The sequence below is a fragment of the Lagenorhynchus albirostris genome, chromosome 5, assembly GCF_949774975.1.
Source record: "Lagenorhynchus albirostris chromosome 5, mLagAlb1.1, whole genome shotgun sequence".
In the NCBI taxonomy this organism is placed as follows: domain Eukaryota; kingdom Metazoa; phylum Chordata; class Mammalia; order Artiodactyla; family Delphinidae; genus Lagenorhynchus; species Lagenorhynchus albirostris.
In genome coordinates, this window is record NC_083099.1 from 85,122,037 (window position 1) to 85,131,332 (window position 9,296).

General features: G+C 38.3%; 1 protein-coding gene across 2 annotated transcripts in view; it reads left to right on the top strand.

Annotated features, from left to right (window-relative positions):
• ZBTB20 (zinc finger and BTB domain containing 20) overlaps nucleotides 1-9,296 on the top strand; it is a 793,456-nt gene that overhangs the window by 682,603 nt on the left and 101,557 nt on the right. The window lies entirely within an intron of this gene.

Consider the following 9,296-nt stretch of genomic DNA (forward strand, 5'->3'; position numbering starts at 1 on the left):
CCGAGAATTTGCCAGTGAAAAGATAGCAGCTCTGTGCTTACAGAGCAAAGATGTGCTAGTCTGAACATGCCTGATCTCATCTGGAACCGAAAGCTAAATCTAGGTGGGCCTGTAATAATACCAGAAAAAGAACACATGTATCTTTTGTGCAACCTTTTTTTAAAAAAAAAAAACAACAGGCTTCCAAAGGGAATGACAAAGAAGTAGGTTCTCCTCTTGCTGAATAAGTAGTCATACTTTGCTCCAGGAGATATAATATATTTCCAGTTGTTTTGGGTTGTTTTGTTTCATTTTGTTGTTGTCATCCCTGTGGAAGTATATTCTTTCCTGTCGGTGACTGTTAACACTTTACATTTTTCAGAATGCTTTATCTCCATTAACTCCATTTGATGTTTCCTCACTTGGTTACCTTTTTCAAGTCTGCGATGACCCTCTCAGGCTTTGCAATTCTTATCGATTCTTGTCAGAATATATTTATTCATTAGCTGTTTGTTATAGTTATGGTGGAGATGATCTCATTTTTCAGGCCTTTATAATTATCCAAACAAATTTCATTTTGAGGTGAAATTTCTCATAGCTTTTCTTGACTCAGAACTGAACTTGTCTTGCAGAGGCTTAAAGAAAAGCCAACTAGCCGTTTTTTGAGAACTAAATATTCTAAGAAATGCAAATGAAATTTTTTACAAAATACATATTGTGCATCTATGCAATGCTTTTCTAATTTTTTTTTCTTTCCATGATTTAAAATAGAACTTGAAAATTAAATGTTATTGTAAAAAAAGAAAAAAACCTGCCAGGTTAATGCTGATACTTTAAATGCCCAATTTAAAATAATTCAAAGTTTTTATTTCTATGCAACATATCACCTTTCAATGTCAGTCAGTAATACTTTGTGCAAATATACATATATATATACACATGCACACACATACAGAGACACAGCTTCACATTACATTTATATTAATTCTATTTTTGCATGAAAGAGGATTAGCCTTAATGCAAACTTTTATTATATTTTATTATTTTTCTGTAATTTAAAAATCCAATTATTGCCTCCCTCTGATTATTTTATATACATATATACTTATTAATGTCTTTTTGTATTCTAACAATTTATCTCAACTTATAAAGTATTTTTATAAGTCTTACATACTCCTGAATTTTATGCAGCTGTATTAACATTCAGGTTTATTCCGATACGATTTGCTTTATTCCGTATCTGTTACTGTGCTAAACAAGTTTTTTTACTTTCCCAATCTAGAAAGGCTATGGCTATTTTTTCTGTATATTATTTCTATATGTCTTCAGTATTCTGAAGAAGAAAACTTTTTAACCTCATGATCCCCTGGAAAGCTTTCAAACAAGTAGGAGAAGTAATCTTTACCTTGCTACTCCCATGTCTGGTCTGTTTGCTCTCACTATACCACGCCCCGCCACCAGCAACCCTGAAAACACAACAGTAATAAACATGATATGATAACTTTTCTGATCATAGAACCAGGAAATACCAAAGAAAATTGTGGCATATGTAGGAAAATGCCAAGTGCTTCTCCAGTAAGATCAGCTGTTTTTGTACTTTTTTTTCTCTCCTGAATTTTGTTTGTGACTTTTTTGGCTTGCTGAAGCATATCCCCATAATCTTATGAAGCCACAGCAAATTCCCAGTGCCACAACAGCACTGTGCAGCTGGGGAGAGCCCAGAAGAGCTGATCCTGGGTGGCTGCAGACTTCCCGAGCAATGATGTAAGGCGGGAGGAGTAAGTAGGCTACTCTTCCCTTTGCTTCTTACCTGGGCTGCCAACTGGTCAGGTAGAACAATTTTTTTCTGTTGCTTTCCCTTCAGCTATTTGGGGCTTTTCCTTCAATTACCAATGGATTTCTACCTTTTTCCAAGGATGATTTATCCAGCAAAGCATCCCATTTTTCTTTCATATTGAAACACGGAAAGCTTTGGAGACTGGGAAGGGCAAAGGAAAGGGGCTCAGGGTAACTGGGAAATATTCAAAATGGCATCAGACTCAAAGCTGTTTGGGGGTCTGTAACTTTTCCGTTCTCCCCAGAGCCTCTACGAGGTTGAAAGTAGTGAATGGGATAACTATAGGGTACAAACTGTGATCTAACTAATTCAGTAGATGGAGCTCTTCCCCCTAAGTCTGTATTTAAATTAACGTCCCACTCTGGTTTGTGGGGCTCTCTGTTTCAAGGTGTGTCATTACCACACATATAAACTCAAGGGCCTAGATTGCTAGGAAAGCGATTTCCTGACACTTTTCAAAAAAAGATGCAGCACTCCGCTTTGAAACACAAAACAGCACAGGGGAGAGGGAAGGATGGGGTGGGAAATGAAGTTTACATATCTAAATTTCTCCCTACGTTTGTTGATATTCTCAAGTGTGAAGTTAACTCCTAACACTATAGAAGTGATTATTACTGTAAATGTAGAAAGATGTATGGAACATACAGGATTTGGTCTGTGTTTGTTGCAAATCTTCCAGGCTATCTGAACTGTGCAGATCTCCTCTCATTTGATTCTGCAAAGGAATTTTAATACTGTAATGCAATTGTTTCATCCAATTAGTCTAGAGAACCTGGCTGAAATGTGACAAATTCTGAATTGTGACAGTGCAGAGGAGGGCAAAGCAGCTGTGTTAGGAAGGTGCCTTTATGGAAGCCAAAATATTTTCAGCAATAACTGAAAATAGATCTCCAGTATCTGCTTTAATATGGAAAGAACTACTTGTTTATTTCCGCTTAAATTAATTGAAATGAATAATTGTCATAAAATTTGCATCAGTGTTATAGTATTCTCAGTACCAATAGGATAAAGTTCGATCATGTCCTTGCCTGGTACCAGAAGAGGAAATATAGATATTCTGTAGTAAATTATCTTTCTTAGTGGAATGTCTTCTCCCAGATTGGAGATATTACTGAATATCTCTTGTTAAATCTTGATAAGATCATTTGGCCAAAGTAGAACTGGGCTTGGCTTTAGTACCAAAAGAAATAGCATTTTTAAGGGACTTGGATTTCCTTTGCATACCACGTGTCTGAGTCCGATACAGTCCAGAAAAACAGAGAGGATGAGATGAAATTATTCCTAAGCAGCCGCTGTAGGCCAAACACTGAAACAGTGCCAACCTGGACCAATCAGGCCAGCTTCTCAGAAGATGCATGCTTTTGTCGAACACTTACATGAAGAGAAAGAGGGAGGAAGCCCTTGAAATTGCATTCGTATGAATGATTCTTCACTAATTTCAATAAAGTCCATGGCAATAGATGCAATGATTTTTATTTTTTTGTAAAGAAGAAAATGTCAGTTTTCTTGTCCAGCTAAGGATCTCTGAATGCTGTACTCTGACATCTTTTGAACAAAACTGTCCTTTTGAATTTAAGCAAGTAAAAAACTTCTCACAGAGAGCAAAGAGTAAAACTGATGGAAACTCAAAATCAATTCCAAACCCATTTCTGGCATGATGAGAGTAACATTTGTGCTGTGTTTAAAGCAGTTTAAAACAAGAAAATGATAAAATGATCAATATACTTAAAGCCAAAAATAACCAGGAGAGAACAATCTGTAATCCATTCCAAGACCTGAAACCCTACACTTTTGATTGAACATGAAAATAAACGAATATATCTTTTATAAGGTGGCACTGTAAGCCTTATAATATAAAGAAATGATGAGATGCCAAGCTTTCAACTCTATTTAAGCTATGTTTTCAGAGTTTAGCCAAACAAAAATTTCTAGACTTAAACTATTGTAGATTTATTTATTTCTACATACACTGACCATAGAAAGAGCAAAAGTTGAGTAATATATAGAATGCCACAATGGACTACATTGCCACTTCACAGTCTATGTACGTTCTTTATTTATTTGAAAAAAAAAGTTAAAACTACAGCAAAAAGAATATTTTTTAAATTTATTTATTTTATTTTTTATTTTTGGCTGTGTTGGGTCTTCGTTGCTGCACACGGGCTTTCTCTAGTTGCAGCGAGCGGGAGCTACTCTTCGATGTGGTGCATGGGCTTCTTATTGCAGTGGCCTCTCTTGTTGCGGAGCACGAGCTCTAGGCATGTGGGCTTCAGTAGTTGTGGCGCATGGGCTTCAGTAGTTTTGGCACACGGGCTTCAGTAGTTGTGGCGTGCAGGCTCAAGAGTGCAGGCTTAGTAGTTGTGGCTCACGGGCTTAGTTGCTCCACGGCATGTGGGATCTTCCCGGACCAGGGCTTGAACCCGTGTCCCCTGCATCGGCAGGCGGATTCTTAACCACTGCGCCACCAGGGAAGCCCAAAAAGAATATTTTAGACTATATCTGAAAGTGAATTAGTCACTGTGGAACGGACTTGAATATTTCTTTAAAAATACCTTGACTCTTGGGCTTCTCTGGTGGCGCAGTGGTTGAGAGTCCGCCTGCCGATGCAGGGGACATGAGTTCGTGCCCCGGTCCGGGACGATCCCACATGCCGCGGAGCTGCTGGGCCGGTGAGCCATGGCCGCTGGACCTGCGCGTCCGGAGCCTGTGCTCCGCAACGGGAGAGGCCACAACAGTGAGAGGCCCGCGTACCGCAAAAAAAAAAAACTTAACTCTTGACTAATTTATTAAATTCAACACACACATAAATATAAATCACGCATATTTTATCCTTATTGCTTTACTAGATTGAAAGACTAAATTGACATCAATACATTTTGAACCTATGGATTCAAGGTCAGTGAAATGCCACTGTCCAAGTTTACAAAAACCTCTTTAGACTTAAGATTTTGCCTCAATGAACGACTTTCTACCAACGTTTCCAGAGTCATTCGACTGGCTAGTTATTTATTGATCAGATAAAATATAATTGTCCTTCTGGATGAAGAAATCCTGGCTGAAAAATTAAAATGACAACAAATTGCATAAGCACATTTAATTTCGTTGACCTAAGGTGCAGTAGGAATGATGATAATTCTAATGAGCACTGTGACGAATGTAACTACAAAGAAGCATGTGTGATTACATCAGGAAGAGTGACCTCAGTGGGCAAGGTCAGAAGGGTGAGACACAGGAGCCATGACAGAGCGGAGGCTAATGATGAAAGTTACTGGAGATGCTTAAAGCTTGTAGCTGGCTGCAAAACTAACAGATACCAAAAGAAAGAGTCCATGAATTTTAAAAGTAGATAGAAAGGCAATACTTTTCCTTATAGTATATAATCGAGTGTAGAATTCACTTTTGCAGAGAATTACAACAACCTCCTAAGCTTTGGCTGTCCAGTGTGGTAATAGTTGTAAAGAGCTGTTATGCTCATCTGCTTAAAGATTCATATAAGTGTAATTGTTATAGCAACTTGTTATGCTATTGTTTGAAGTTGAAAAGCTCTGCTTTAAGTGTCGACAAAGCAAATGTCAGCATCACAGAATCATAATCATGGCATCTTAGAGCTTGAAGGAGCCTTAGATATCTCAATAAAGGTGAGTAGGTTACCAAACTCTCCAGAAAGGAATACTGAATATCTGGTGCAGGACCATGTAGAATTTTTTAAAATATGTATTTTATATATTGTGACTTACATTTGGAAAACACTATTTAATATAAAAGCTTAAAAAACAGAGAAACTAAAGCTCCACAAATTCATCTTGACTAGTGGTGCTATACATTGGATTCTGTGAACCAGGGGTTCTAAATAGAGAAGAATGGAAATTTTTCAGTAAAGCACAAAATTTTATTTTCACCAAAGGGACAGGGTGTTTAACAGAAGAAGAAATGCTATTTGGGCTAACATCATGCTAATAGGAAAATGTAAATGGAAAAGTGATCAAACTTTCTCAAGATGAGAAAGGCAAATTGTACGAGAACTCAAGGTTTCTAGCTTCTGCTCTACACCACAAGCCTGACCCCTAAAACAAATTTTATATAAATAAAAAGTGGATGATATTCCAGAAGTAATTGAGGAAGAAAGCAGAGTAAGCAGGCCCTTAGCGTTCCTATTTCTATACCAATAACCCTACCTTACATGGGGTAGGGGGCAAATGTGTGTGGTAAGGATAAGGCATTCTGGGGAATGAAAGAAAACGCACCCACATTGGCACTCCGTGGACACTCTCTGCTGTTAACGTTGCTTCCCTCATGCAGCCCTCATATCCCCTCCAAGGTAACCTTATATCTCATTTCTCTTCTTCCCTCTATCCCCACCAAAAGAAAAAGAAAAAGAAAGAAAAAAGAAAAGAAAAAAAAATTTGAGAAATTGTAGTCAGAAAATCCTTTAGAAAGAAGTCCTTCTCCTTAGAAATCTTCCTGTACAAATCAATGTATCTAACTGTTGTATCAAAATGTGAGTTCTAATCAGAGAGTACTGAGTTAATAAGTTTAAACACATTTTAACAGGGTTCCTCCTTGTCTCCTAAGTGCACACTACATTTCCACACCCCTGTTCTTTTCACCTGGTGCTCCCAAGTAGAGACAAATTCTGCCTTCTCTATTTCTACAGTACTCTATCTTTTAATGGCTTTAGTCATATTCACTCTTATAGATTAGCCATTTGTATGTTTATTTGTAATGTAAGGAACAGGTCTATGTAATCTGGGCAGTGTCCTTAATTTCACTGGGCCTCAATTTCCACATCTATAAGTAGGAAAATGATAACTACCTTGCTGGGATATTGTAAGAATTCCTGAAATGGAGTATGTAGAGTGCTTAGTACCATGACCAGCGCATGATCATCTCTCAGTATCATTGTTGTTGTTACTACTACTACTATTAATATTCCCTTTCCCCTAGTTCTTCCCCAACAGTATTCTCTTCGAGATCATAGATTGATCTTATTGAGTTCAAAATCTCTTCAAGCAACAAACACAATGACTTTTACATAATAGGAGCTGAATAAAAATATATTGAATCTTTTTTGTGCAAGTCCATAGGCCCCATTACTTCCTTACAAAGATCCTTCAGTTCTTTCCTGGAAGTTTAGAATAGTCGGCCCTGGCCAACCTATGGACGCCATAAACGATATCAGTATTGCTCACTGTAGACTGTCGGTGCCGCCTGCCTTCCCTTTCAGGTTTCACACAGGCCCCCCAATCACATAGGATTGTTCTTTGCAGCATCCCCAGAAGTGTCAGCTTATAGTTCTGTTTCATGTGATTAATGAGCTGGTTATACCTCTGTCTACAGCCTGAACTAGAAACTTTCACTTTGGAGAGCAGGTCAAGATATCGAATTTAATTTTAGTTGCATCTGTTATAAGCCAATTGTGTATTCGTTACATTTATAAATTCCCTCTCCAGCCATATATTTTCATGGCTGTTGAAAGCTCCTGAATCTGTGTTGAATGTCCTTAGATTTTACTTTGGGGACCAGAAAATGAGGCAGTGAGACATTTTTGAGAGCTAGCTGTCATCTTTGGCATTTCTTCCTTTTAGTGTCTAATCTGGTCTGTTTGAAGAAGGGGGCAAGTATATAATTTTTTATCTAACTTGAATGTGGTATGGTAATTCTGTATCAATGAGGTCTAGGGTCAATGCAGTTTATCTACACATTTCTGTTTTCCTGGCATGCAACCCCATTCTGTGGAAATGAGAAACTTCTAAAAACTGGAAATGATAAAATAACTTGAGGCATGTCAGGGTAGAGATATAGCATTAAATACTTCAAGTCAGCTGTAGGCAGGACAGCATGCAAGGTGGACTCGAGGTGTATATGGATCTTACTGGTTCTTCAGGGTTACAGTGAATAGTGAGAAAATAAAAGGGGGTAAATCACATGGCCATAGCTGAGGAGAAGCTGACCGTAGGGTGTGCTTAAATCAGGAAGTATGCTGCATCTTAATCAGCCAGAAGTTCCATTTATTTGAAAGCGAGCTGGTATTTGTGAGGGGAACAAGGTCACATTTAGTAGAACTGGTAATTCAATAAAGGGTTCTGACTTTGCCAGAGTAATAGTGTTGGCATCAAGAGAAGAAAGTTTTGCAGATTTCTCTGTGTGCACTTGCCATTACTGGTGTTCCTGGTGGGTGGCTGAATCATCCTGATGGCATTCAACAGGAACCAGCTGCTGAGAATATTAAAATGCAAGCATTTATTCCTCTAGAGAGACAGTAGCATCTGCAAAGTTTTCCTATCTTGATAGTACAGATAATCCCAGGGAGCATACTCTAGTAGTTTTAACTCTCTATTCATTTATACATTTTCTTTTATCATTATCGTCAGTATCTCAAGTTCTAACAGGAGAGAAGAATGCCTGAATCCACACCAGGTTGTAGAGACAGATAGGAAGCACTTAGCCAAGGACATGGGATTGCCTCTTGCGCTTTACCTTGAATTATGATCCTCAAGGGGAGAAGCTGGCATTCTTTTCCCTTGGCTTGCCTTCACAGCAAAGGGCCACCATACTTTTAGTCTTCAGAGCTCCACCACCAGCAGGAAGAGAAGGCCTTGAACTTCCTCACCCTCAATACAGACTTCTTTGGAGCTTTCCTTTTTGCTTGTAAAACTTGTGAATTTCTTGCTTTCCTTGTGTGATTTGTTGTTGTTTTGTTGAGCTAGCATCAACAGTTGGGGGAAAGGGCGGTACAGAAGGGAGGTTTGGACTCCGTAATCTACTAGGTCTTTTCCATCTCTAATATTTATGAATAATGTATTGAACTGATGGAAAAAATGTTGAATATGTTCGTTATGACTTATATTCACCGGTGTGTTGCCTAGAATGTAAAAGAGCAAAGCAGTTGCAGCATAACTAGTTCCTTACAATAAATGTGCTGGTACGACAGAGCTCTGTATCCTTTCCTATTCTACTATGTGTCGTCCCCAGACACACACTCTACGTGTCTGAGTGGCAACTGCAGACTGGATACTGGATGGGATGACAGCCAGCCCAAGTTCTGTAGGGAACCGGGACGTTCCTCGTAGAGTCTAGGTCCTAAACAACAGCAGCTTTCTTGAAGGTCCTGACTAAGCAGTCTTCTTCAAGGAAAATCGCTGAAGCCAGTTTCACATCACAGATGCTGATCAGGTGCTGTTATGCTGCAGGGGTTACAGTTCTTATCATCAGAAAAGAAACTTATTTTGTCCCTTCATTTTAAAAAAATCGGTGTGGATAACATTTCTTGGCAACCTTAGGTTCTAATATAAAGGAGTAAGACTGGCAGATATTTCAGAATTAACTGTTATTTATCTTCAAAATTTATTATGTTTTTCTCTACCGGTTTTCTTTCACAATTGTGTTTTGTTTAGGACATATTAAAATAAAATTGTATTTCCTAAGTATTTACCAGATAATATTGGGAAATAGTACCATGACAAGGGGCAAGAAATCTAGG